Source organism: Mustela erminea, chromosome 10, assembly GCF_009829155.1.
Source record: "Mustela erminea isolate mMusErm1 chromosome 10, mMusErm1.Pri, whole genome shotgun sequence".
Lineage (NCBI taxonomy): Eukaryota > Metazoa > Chordata > Mammalia > Carnivora > Mustelidae > Mustela > Mustela erminea.
In genome coordinates this window covers 5,668,863-5,681,107 of record NC_045623.1, presented here as the reverse complement: position 1 = coordinate 5,681,107, position 12,245 = coordinate 5,668,863, and the positions used below count along the sequence as shown (strand labels likewise).

Here is a 12,245-nt window from a genome sequence, read left to right as displayed (position 1 = left end):
GAGTGAGACAGACAGGTTGGTCAGTGAAGGATGTTTTTATTAATCATGTTTCATATGAGTAATTCCAAGCACTATTCACTTGAAATTGGTTAAATCTTTGGAAAGATATAATTTAAAAATTTCACGTGCTAGCTCTTAATGTAATTTTCAGAATCCAGAGTAAGATCTTCTACCATGTTTTACAAATATCCTCTTGCTTGTAGCAAGGGAGACTAGTTCAAGGCTACTTTGAGGATTAGTAAACCACTGACTCTCTTTGAATTGGTCTTATTTCTGTCTGAAAAAAAAAAGTATGTAAGATATGATTACTTTATAACTGGAGGAAGGAATTTGGAAGACCATATATAACAATTTTTTTAAATTTATACTATTCCTTTATTCTCAGTTCCTTAAAATTCCTATCATTGGATAGCTTGCTTAACTTCATAAAATCCCAAGAAGTAACTACTTAAGAGCAATATGTTATTGACTTTATAGTTGGGAAAACATGAACGGGTTTGTGAAATGATATAAAACAGCAAGCTTTTTTTGAACATAAGAACATACTCTACAGAAATATGTGAAATGTGGTTATTGATGAGTACCAAACGTACAGGAAAAGCATATTTTATATATCATTGTTGCTAATCTAACTTTTAATGGTCTAAGTAGTTATCAAAAATATTTTTATGTTGTGTGCTAACTATACCAGAATTAAAATTAAAGTGAGAAAACTTTTAAAAAAGTATTTTTATGTTATTCACTTAAAGATTCAAAATGACTCTAATTAAAAACTTTGGAGAGCTTTAGTAATTTCCATGAAAATCATAATCATTCTTTTCCTTGAAAAATAAAGACACAAACTAAAAATTAACAGTAATGGCAGTTGAAAGAAGCCAAGCCATCATTTTTGCTCGAAGAGAAACTTGGGAAATTTGAGGTCCTTCATTTTGTCTAATACTAGATACATTGGATTTTCTGTTATCCCTGTGCCTTGTGTAGTTAGTGTCTGGTTGAGGAAAAAAATTTTACTCAAGGTGTGTGAGTAAGGAAATTTTTGAATGTGGGTCAAAGGCATACTTCTCTTTTCTAAAGATGCTTGGACTGATAGTTTATTGTATAGAAGTCCAGGATATACCAGGGTGTTTAAGTCAACAATAGTCTTTTTTTTTTTTTAATTTTTAAAAAATTTATTTGACAGAGATCACAAGTAGGCAGAGGCAGGCAGAGAGAGAGGAGGAAGAAGGCTCCCCTCTGAGCAGAGAGCCGATTTGGGGTTTGATCCCAGAAGCCCAGGATCATGACCTGAGCCAAAGGCAGAGGCTTTAACCCACTGAGCCATCCAGGTGCCCCCACAGTCTTTTTTTTTTTTTAATGAAGATTTTATTTTTATTTCTTTATTTGACACACAGAGAAAGAGAGAGATCACAAGGAGGCAGAGCAGCAGGCAGAAGGAGAGGGAGAAGCAGGCTCCCCGATGCAGGGCTCGATCTCAGGACCTGAGCCAAAGGCAGACACTTAACCAACTGAGCCACCCAGGTGCCCCTAAGTCAACCATAGTCTAAAGAATGCAGGGTTTTAGAATCTGTGCTAATGGCCAGGTTTCTACCTTTGCCTGGACATCTTTTCCAAGCCAGCTCCTACTGTTCCTTCAAGACTTAAATTAAGCTGGACATTTCTTCTGGGAATCTTCTTAGACCCTATCTCTGTTGCTTATGTGTCCCTTACCACACGGTGCTGCCTATAGGCCGCCTCCTGCTCTGGGCTGTAGCTTCTTCAAGGTTTGGGACTGTCTTTAGTTTTTGTACCCCCACTGCCCAGCACAGGGTGAGGCACAGCAGCTGGTCAATAACTGCTGTCCAGAGAGTGAACAGTTCACATTGAAATGTAGCTTATTAAGAAATTTAACTAAATACAAAAAAAGAAAGACAGGTAAAAATCTTAAATTATACAACCACATGTTCCACGGTAAAAAAAGGAAATTTTTCATATTAAGATATTCACCCTTCTCCTCCTTTGCAAAGAGTAAATTCTACATTCATAACACAGCATTTTGAATATCTCTGAGTCTCTCCTTTACTTATGCTTGAATTTTCTCCCCTAAAACTTGTAAGCCATGTTTCTCCTTCTTAGGCCTTGTGGTTCCCATTTCTGAGAGTTTATTCTTTATGTTCGAGGATCATGGGTGATAAATGAGTGGTGAAGTTTGAGTTGTTATTTAGGTAGTGGCTGAATAGGAGAAGTTTCTTCCATCTCAGAAACAGGGAAAATAGAGAGACCTTTGAGGAAGTCTGGACATTCGCAAGGTAGGAAGGTGATGCCTGACTTCCAGGAATCTGCAGCTGCGACCCATCTGATACAAAGGGGACAATGCAATTTAATCTTCATTTCATAAAAAAGGTTTTAAATGCTGAACCCTCCAGAAAAGGCCTTCTGGTTGCAAAGAACTGACTTGTTGTGGTTTCCTCGAGGAAAGCAGCATTCGCTGTGAGGATGCTCACAGATGGAACCTGAAATTAGAGCTGTAAGTCTTTCAGGTCCTGAGGAAGCTCTAGGAGCAACCTCTTTACCTATCTCAAACTCATTCTCTCACTGTGTGTTCTCTCACCTTGAGTTCCTATTGAGTTCCTATTGCTGCATGCTGGTTTGGTCTTTCTAGCTCTACTCTGGGTAACCTCTATCCATCTCGTAGCTTTTGCTCATAACTGGTGTCGCTCCTTTGACTTGCCAAGCCTACCGTGTCCAGAACCTACCCTCTCCACCCTCCTCCCTTTGCTTCTTCTTCATGTCTTCTTTCATTTCTAATTTTCCCTGATAATTCCTTCATTCTCAGATTTTTCTAATTCAGATATCCAAGAAAGAATCCAGTAACCCATCTCATCTTTTCATTGCCCTTCTTCTAGGTCCCTAACTAGTCTTGCCCAAGGGGCAGATGTGCATCTCTAGCCTGGAGGCTATGGGGCAGGAAGTTGCTACTTGGTATAAAACTGGGGTGCCTTTTAGTAGGAACTATGGAAGAGCCGTCTTCCCTTTCATGTAGTTGGTGACAAATGTATTTGACATATCTAATGTAAGTCCATTATGGAAATATAAGAAATTCAGGATAACCACGTTATTAAAAAGTACAATGTTTTAGGGTTGACAGTTAGTACAACAGAGATAAGAAGACTGTGGGAACAAATAGCAAATTTATAACCAGGAAAAGAATTAGGAGAGGGAAAAGTGTTAGATTTAGTTCTTAGATGAGTGACATCATTTCATGCATTTATGAAAAAGCAGGAGTGTGTGAATAGTGAACGTGACAATATATTTTCTCAGGTCCCAGAGGCTGGTTTAAAAAGCAAGCATAATCCCAAAACTGAAGACCAGAATGGGTATAAATAGGAATACTAAACTTCTTAGGGAGTCTCTGCCTAGTCTTCCTGCCTGTATTTTCTTTTTCTGCTTCCTATTCTGTTCTTGACCCCCCTTACTTTAGCAGTTGGAACAATCTGTCATGAACTAGTGATATGCCCTTGGGCTGGTTATTTATTCTCTCTGAAACTCAGTTTACTCACTTTTAAAATAGGGATAATGATTATTATTTCAATGGCTTATTATAAGAATTAAATTAGATGGCGTAATAAATTTAAAGTGACTGGTACACATCACCTAGGATGTAATAGGTGCTCAGTTAATTGTAGCAATTATCCTAGCACACAGTGAGGAAGGAAACATTGATTGAACAATGTGTGGGGTAAGACTTTGTTTCTTATATCATTTATTTCATATAAGAATCCCACAAGGACTTGTATTACTATGTCTACTTTACAAACAAGGCTACAATGTTAGTACTTAATTGAGTATTTGCTATGTGCTAAACACTGAGTGTTGTCTTATTCAAGCGAAGCTAGGTGCTATTTATGTTTTCATCTCATAGTTGAGGAAACTGAGGTCTAGAAGAGTTTAACTTGCCCAGAGCCATACAACTAGTAAGTGACAATCAGAACTTGTGTGTCTGTGTGAACTTAGGTCCAGTTGACTCCAAAGTTTTCCAGTCACGTGGTGGATGAATGTGCATATGACTGAATCAAGATTCAGACCTTGTGTAGGACAGTGTTTTTGCAGTTCACCTATCAGAGGCAGGCACTAACTGAATGACAGGTAGTGGTTGGCACACACAGGCTTATGATCACACAGACAAGGGCAAATTTTGGAAAAGGTACAAAGCAAAATATTTTAGTAATTGAAATATGTCAGAAATATCTCAGACCTGATGAAATGATTTAACGTGCATGTGTTGAATGTCTACTTTTGTCAGGCAGTGAAAAAGGAACTTGGCATTGTGGGAATGCAAGGCAAGTAAGGTTGAATTACTATCTTTAAGGTGCTTTCATTCTGGTGGAAAGAGATTCTCACACAACTAATAAAGCGTATAGCAATGGAGCAAAGAAGTGGGGTAGTCAAGAAAGAGAAGAGTCAATTTGCTGGTGAAGGGAGTGGCGGTAAAAGGACCTGGGGAAAGCATACAGGAGATAACATTTGCAATGGTCTTCGAGGGGACAAATACAGAAGAACAAGAATCCTTCTGTAGTTTCCTTCTTCTTCAGACCAGTGGTTTTATTAAGAGGGGTATGAAGTAGCTAATTATTGTGGTAATAGATAGACAGTTAAGAGTGTTTCCAAAGATTAGGTTCTTTGACCAAACGTAGAGAAATACCTACTCTTATTAATCGTAAGTATATATTTGCATTTCCCGGTCTGCACTTACATGTGTCTTTATTGAAGGAGCCAGAAAATGGAATCCTGTTTTCTATGCATTCTAGATCCTAGGTTCTAGGATCTATAATTGCCTAGCAACCCAACAAGAACCTACAAGTCCCTCAAGTGGCCCATTGGTACACAAGCATCAGCTTTTGGCCGTATGGTGTGGTGTTAAGTAAGTAGAACTAAAGTACTGGCAAGTGGGTCATTTATCCATTTAAGATCTGGATTGGAGATTTTATTCCAAATCCAGGGAACTTGGGAGTTCCCAGTTTTTCTTACAGACAATACCAGGTCTTCTGAAAAAAAGAATTGTTTGTTTTGAGACCGTCCCTAATTTAAAACATTCTGCCTTAGCTTCCTAAGTATATTCATGATTGGTAATCTGTGTGTTCTGATTGTTATTTAAGTTGTTAATTAAATTGAGTTTTCACAGCCTCATCCTGTTTCAAGAGGCCTGTAGACATCTGCAGATTTTGTCCACTTGAATGAGAACGCACATACTCATCTTTGCGGCGTGTGGTAGAAACCTAGCCAAGATCCCTTGTTTTGGTTTTGTTCTTTGCTTATGTCCCCTTTTTTTCCAAACTGTTTTGATGGACCTTATGCTCAACCTCCCTTCAAGGTCTGGCTCAAGTGTCACTTTCCTCACAAAGCCTTTCTTAATTCCTAGAGCCTGATGAGTCTCTCCATCCCCATAGCGGCTGTGTTTTCTGGTTCTTTTCTTGGCATGATTGTAATAGCATGAATGTTCACTATCACAAATCCCTTAATAGGTGGTAAACAAGAGGGCAGAGCTTTTGGTTTCATTCACCTGTGGATCCCTCTAAACCCCCAGCGTGGCCTCTGCCCTACAAGTGGTTGGTACTCAGAGATGTTCACTGAACTGAACTGAATTGAATTAATTCTGGGTTTCGTTGGACTGGCTTTGCTTATGGTAACATTGATGTCTGAGCGCTCGTTCTATTTAAGAAAAGAAAGGTTGCTTTAAAAAAAAAACACTTTTAGTTGATTTTAGGACGAAAGAAACCATGTAGTATAAACAGTAATTGTAATTATTATTAATAAGCATCATTAAAAGAGCATGAACTGATAGAATTACCCTCATGCTTGCTTTTGCTGGCAGAGTGGGTAGGCCTGATAAACTAACTGGTCTTTTCCATCTGTAATATCTATGATTCTTTGAAATTTTATGTAGACAAGTGCAAGCTAATGTACACTGGAAGGAACAATTGAAACAGCTCATACTCACTGATGGGCTCTGAATTACTCTACTTGTAAGTGCTCAGGAAAAAGATCTCGGATTCATTGTGGATTGCTCAATGGAGACATCTGCTTGCTGTGCAGAGGCAGCCAGAAGAATGAATGAGATATAATAGGCTGTATTAACTTTGAGAATGGGATAAAGAATGATGCAGAAAATAATATAGTGCACATAATTTGGCATTGACTATTTCTGTAATTACAATAAAACATTTTAATGATATACATTGATGTTATGACTTCACCTTAGAATCAGAATTCGGCAGTGGGTCCTTTCATTTCAAAGAAAACAAAGCAGAAATACAAAGGATCTAGAGAAAAACAACAGACTGTCTCCAAGACATGCAAGGGATTTGCCTATAATGAGAAACTGAAAAGACAAGGACATTTTAATTTGGATAAAGGGGGAAAATGACATTGTATAAATTTATTTAAAATTAATGAAAGTTTCTGAAAATTGCTAAAGCTAGCTTCAGATTATCCTTGGTAATGGAGGTCAGAGATAGGCAGGATAATTGAAATCCCTGATAATCTCCAGCCCTCATTTTAGCTATTAGTGGCAGCATCCTGTCCTATGAAAAGTTTTAACAAATGAACAAATACAAGACACTGAAGCTCAGGATTTGTGAACCAAATGACCCATGAGAAAGGCAGCCAGGGGTGTTGGGAAGCTCAGAGAATTTGGAATTAGGTGACCAGGTTCTAGTCCCTATTCTCTGTCCAACCTTGAGTGATATGTTTGACATTTATGAGACCCAGTCCCCTCATGTGTAAGATGGAGATAGTAGTAATATTTATTTTATGGGTTTGTTGACAGAACCAAATGGGCTCATTGGGTTTGGTAGGTGAGCTATGATGTTTGATATTGAGTGCTGGTTGTTAAGAGTACCTGCTTTCCCATTTGGCTTGCTGGTCTCAAGGGCGGGCATGGCTCCTGGCACCTGGGAGCTTACATCACACCTTCCCTTTACTTGAACTTTCTATGGCTTTTGTCCATGGCAGGAGATTTTAAAAGAGGCAAGCCACATTTTCTTCATCTCCAAGACCATCCACAGACCATCCTACTCCCTTGCTCCTAGAAAGCCTAAAGATCGTTTTGCCGTGTTTTTATTAATGCATGATCATTTAAAGGCCACCTTCCATAATTTTCACAACAGCCCTTTGAGGTATAGACTGCAGTTGTCTTCATCTTCTAGAAGAGAACACTGAGGCACAGACAACTTGCTTAAGAACACGTGGTTAAATAGAGTCAGACCTGCATTTTCATGCCTCTGGATGGACTGATAAAGTCTAGAAAACTGACATCTATGACTATACTGATCCCTTCCCTGAGGAGTGACTGGTCTTTCCTTGATTTCCTAGAGACTCCTACTCTACCCTTTGGCACACAATTCAGGACTCATCTCCGCCATGGAGCCCATCATAAGCCCTCTCTTCCCCTAGAAGAAGTCATCTTGCCTGCCTTAGTACCCTGTATTATAGCTTTTAACATTCTTTATGTTAAAGTAGAAATCCTTATACCCTATGCAATTAATAGTTCATGATTCAGTTGAACAAGTTAGTTAAAGCAAGTTAGTTAAACAAGTAAAACAAGTTAGTTAAAGGGATCATACAAAATGATGGAATCGTTCCTTAAACTTTTATTTCAACTTAAAACATATCTCAAGTTTTTGAGGTAAGCCCAAGGCCTCACTTGCCATTTGAGTTTCAAGCTTCCCATTAGAGCTCTGTGTCTTATTTCTCATATAAGCCACACCTCCAAGGCTTTCGCAATCATTTTGTCTTGGTTTCTTTAAAGCGGAGCAAGATCTTAAAGACATTCTGTGAGGCAATCGGATTTTTCCAGATTTTTAGTGGTGTTTTACAGGCGGCTCTCCCACACATGTATAGACAGCAGGTGTTCTTAGTAACACACCTTGATGTGCCTTCCCCAAACGTTCTCTTTAGATCTTGTCGACACAACTTCTCTCTTCTTTATTCACATTCCTTACTTCAAGTAAGCTTAATTAAATTGTGTAATAACAATGATTATTGTTTTGGGGAACAATCAATGAGTTCTGGGAACAAACATGCTGACTTCCAGTGAGCAGACAACTTGGCTGTGGGAATAGCAGATTGCAGGCGTCCTCGAGGAGCCTCCCACTAGCTATGGTCACCCTGCATCGTGGGCCTTATGTCTTTACATTTACAGAGAGAATGGAGGCCATAGAATAATCCATTGTGTCAGTCACTTAAGAGAGCTTCTGCTCAGTGTGGCTTCTGTTTCATGTTTGGCCTAGAAGATGAATGCCTTGAAGGTCTAGCATTTATCTTTCCAGGTAGTCCCAGAATCTAGCACAGTGATGGGTATATAGTGAGCCCTCAATAAATGTCAACTAATTGGCCAACTAGCCATACCCATAAAAATAAAACTTAACTTTGCCCCTGAACACCTGCTGCTGGGAGTACTAAGCAGCAATCAACTGTCCAGAAGTTAGTTTAGGGAGAGAGAGAGAAGAGCTAGCAAGTGAATTTCTAATATTAATATAAGGTAAGATTATGTGTACCATTAAATAGTTAAACATAAGGCAGCTCTAAAGAATTGGATTTTGTGTAATAGATAATTAGCCTGGGTAACTCAATAACACAAAATAACACTGAGACAGGGATGCTTGATAACATTTTAAAAAAGACAAGATAGGTCTTTAGTGGAGAAAAATCCACACTTAAAATCACCACAGTATCTGACTACAAAAAGTCTCTCTGGTGGTCAGGTGCAGGGCCAGCCAGGTCATGAAAAAATTTCCCTTACTGACATATTGGAGCATGGGTTGTTTTTTTTTTTTTTAATATGTTTCTTGTGACAATGTAAAGCATCTTGAATTGAGCACCACAAGAGGAAAGAAGGCAGATCTGAAGGCTATTAAAGTTGACAATGACATTCTGCGGTAGGTGATTGGTTTGGAAGATGGTGGTAGACCGCTGGTGATGACAAAGATGTACTTTTTCCTGAGAGAAAGTAGGCAAAACATTTAGTCTTGTGCTCAATAAATGTTGGGACCAAAATAGACTCAGTAAGCAACGTTGGAAAATTATGGAAAGTTTACATGACCACAGGAAATGGGATGATAAAGAATGTATATATTATATATATGATATAATATACAACATATATAATATATATTTCTAATATATAATATAACATATTTGTATATATCTTAGAAGATATGTGTGTATATATATGTGTGTGTACATACATACATATATATATAAAAACTATTTGTATAAATTATATAGAGAGAATGTGTATGTGTGTAAAATAGAAATAATGCTCCATAGACCCTCTTACACTGTTGGTGGGAATGCAAGTTGGTGCAGCCACTTTGGAAAACAGTGTGGAGATTCCTCAAGAAATTAAAAATAGAGCTTCCCTATGACCCTGCAGTTGCACTACTGGGTATTTACCCCAAAGATACAGATGTCGTGAAAAGAAGGGCCATCTGTACCCCAGTGTTTATAGCAGCAATGGCCACGGTCACCAAACTGTGGCAAGAACCAAGATGCCCTTCAACGGATGAATGGATAAGGAAGATGTGGTCCATATACACTATGGAGTATTATGCCTCCATCAGAAAGGTTGAATACCCAACTTTTGTAGCAACATGGACGGGACTGGAAGAGATTATACTGAATGAAATAAGTCAAGCAGAGAGAGTCAATTATCATATGGTTTCAGTTATTTGTGGAGCATAACAAATAGCATGGAGGACAAGGGGAGATGGAGAGGAGAAGGGAGTTGAGGGAAATCGGAAGGGGAGGTGAACCAGAGTCCAGACTATGGACTCTGAAAAACAACCTGAGGGTTTGAAGTGGCGGGGGGTGGGAGGTTGGGGGAACCAGGTGGTGGGTATTGGAGAGGGCATGGATTGCATGGAGCACTGGGTGTGGTGCAAAAACAATGAATACTGTTATGCTGAAAAGAAATTAAAAAAAAAAAAAGAAAGAAAAAGAAATAATGCTCCGTAGGATGCCATGTGAACCTTCTCATTAATTTTCCATTGTGAGAATCTGTAGATCAGTTCCAATTATTAATTCTTGAGGACCTCCCTGTTTCTCAAGAGGCTGTGAAGCCGTTGTCTAGCAAAAGAAGAAGGGAATTAACAAGGCCTTGAGCATTCCTTGTGTGCCAGTCATTATACTGAGTTTTTAATATATGTTATCCTATTCCTTTGAATATAAGTTGCCCTTGATTTTTTTTAAGACCCATATTACTTCATGTGCTGCTATGAAAGAAAGAAAAAATAACACTCCCAATTGAACTATAGCTCACTACCAATGGTAAAATGCATCTTGATTTCTGAGCTATTAAAATGTGGGTAAAAAAATACCCATCTTATCAATGTGATATGGTATCTCATTTAATCCTCCTAACAACCCTTGAAGTAAGTATTATTAATACTGCCAGATGAAGAAAGTGAGACTCAGAGAAGTCAAGTAATTTGCCTGAAGGCAAATAGCTAGTAAGTGTCAGAGCTGGAATTTGGCCCAAATTAGCATCTCCAAATCCAGTTCCCTTCTCATAGTCTTGTGCTGCGGATTGAAATCAGTGCTTGCCCATAACTCAGATTTTTAAAATAGTTTTTTAAGATTTTATTTATTTGGGGGCACCTGAGTGGCTCAGTCAGCTAAGCATCTACCTTCATTCAACTCAGGTCATGATCGCAGGGTCCTGGGATTGAGTCCCACATCGGGCTCCCTGTTAGGCAGGAAGCCTGCTTCTCCCTTTGCCCCTTCTCCTGCTCAAGCACGCTCTCTCTCTCTCTCAAATAAATAATAAATCTTTTTAAAAAAAGATTTTTTTGAGAGAGAGAGAGCACAAGCAGGGGAGAGGCAAGAGGGAGAGGGAGAAGCAGACTCCCTGCTGAGCTGGGACACCCCTCCCCCACAACTCCAGGCTCAATTCCAGGACCTGGGGATCCCAATCTGAGCAGAAAGCAGACACCCAACCATCTGAGCTGAGCTACCCAGGTACCCTGTGATTTTTTTTTTTTAATAAAAATAGAAATGCTGTATTTTAAAAGCATTTACCTTTTCACCTAGCTCCTGAAGATGTTTCTTCGGGGGGAAAACTGTGAGGGACACTGGGGTCAATGATGGCCGTGGATTTCTAAGGATAGAAGGAAAATTTGAGTTCCTCTGGCCAGTCTCACATTGGGTGCTTGAACCTCCGATGATAACACTCCCCCAAGGAGCCACATGGTCTCTGAGAATCAGCAGCAGGAAAATCACTTGGTCACTCCATCACTCAGGCAGCTTCTTTCAGTGCACCTGTTGTGAGTGCTGCTTTCATCTATTCCCTAGTCCTGGTTCTGTCTGTGGAAATATAGAGTTAACCTCACTGTCTTAACCCCTTGTGGCCCTTCCCATATTTGAAAGAGCTATGAGGATCCCTCTAAGTCTCCTTTTCTCCAAGTTGAACATTCCAAGTTCTTTCTAGGACACAGCCTGGAAATTTTTCTCTTTGGTCACTCTACAGTTTCTCTGTGTTCCTTCTACAGAGAGGCATTAGAACTGATCATTTTGCTACACAGGAACAGAGAATGATTACGTCCCTTGCTTTAGGTACCATACTTCTCTTGGTACAACCTGCAAGTACATGTGATTTTTCCAGCACCTCAGCAGAGAAATGTAAGCTCTCCTTGCTCCATGATCTCTCCTTCCTTGCTCTCCTCTCCTCTGCCTTTTTTTTTTTTTTTAAACACATGCTGCTGTGTAGGCAACCTGGACTTCAGTGATTTATATGTTGGACTTAAGTTGTTCTGCTTTGATCACTTTGAAACTTAGTTTTGTTAGAATTGACATTTTGAGGATTTTTTTACTTTGGCTTTCTGTTTGTTTGCATTTAATGGTCATGACTCCTGATTTTGTAACATCCATAAACGAAGCCATTTTTTTAAAAGATTTTATTTATTTATTTGACAGACAGAGATCACAAGTAGGCAGAGAGGTAGGCAGAGAGGGAAGCAGGCTCCCTGCTGAGCAGACAGACCGATGCGGCTCGATCCCATCGGGATCCCATTGGGATCATGACCTGAGCCAAAGGCAGAGGCTTTAACCCACTGAGCCACCCAGGTGCCCCTAAACAAAACCATTAAAAAATGTTTTCTATGTGCAGATTGAGTAGGACAGGGACAGGGACAGAGCTCTTTGGGAAGTCTTGGGTAATGTTTTAGTTGTTGAGTTATCAATCCACCACATTTTTCCATCTTGCCCCCCACCCA

The 12,245-nt window shown here is 39.3% G+C and overlaps 1 protein-coding gene across 7 annotated transcripts in view; it reads left to right on the top strand.

Annotated features, from left to right (window-relative positions):
- BCL9 (BCL9 transcription coactivator) overlaps window positions 1-12,245 on the top strand; it is a 95,893-nt gene that overhangs the window by 17,678 nt on the left and 65,970 nt on the right. The window contains exon 1 of one of the 7 annotated variants that reach the window (XM_032361339.1): window positions 3,590-4,897. The exons of the other annotated variants lie outside the window; for them this stretch is intronic. The gene's annotated coding sequence lies outside the window, so the exon portion shown is untranslated. Of the gene's footprint in view, window positions 1-3,589; window positions 4,898-12,245 lie in introns of those variants that run through there. 7 annotated transcript variants of the gene reach the window in all.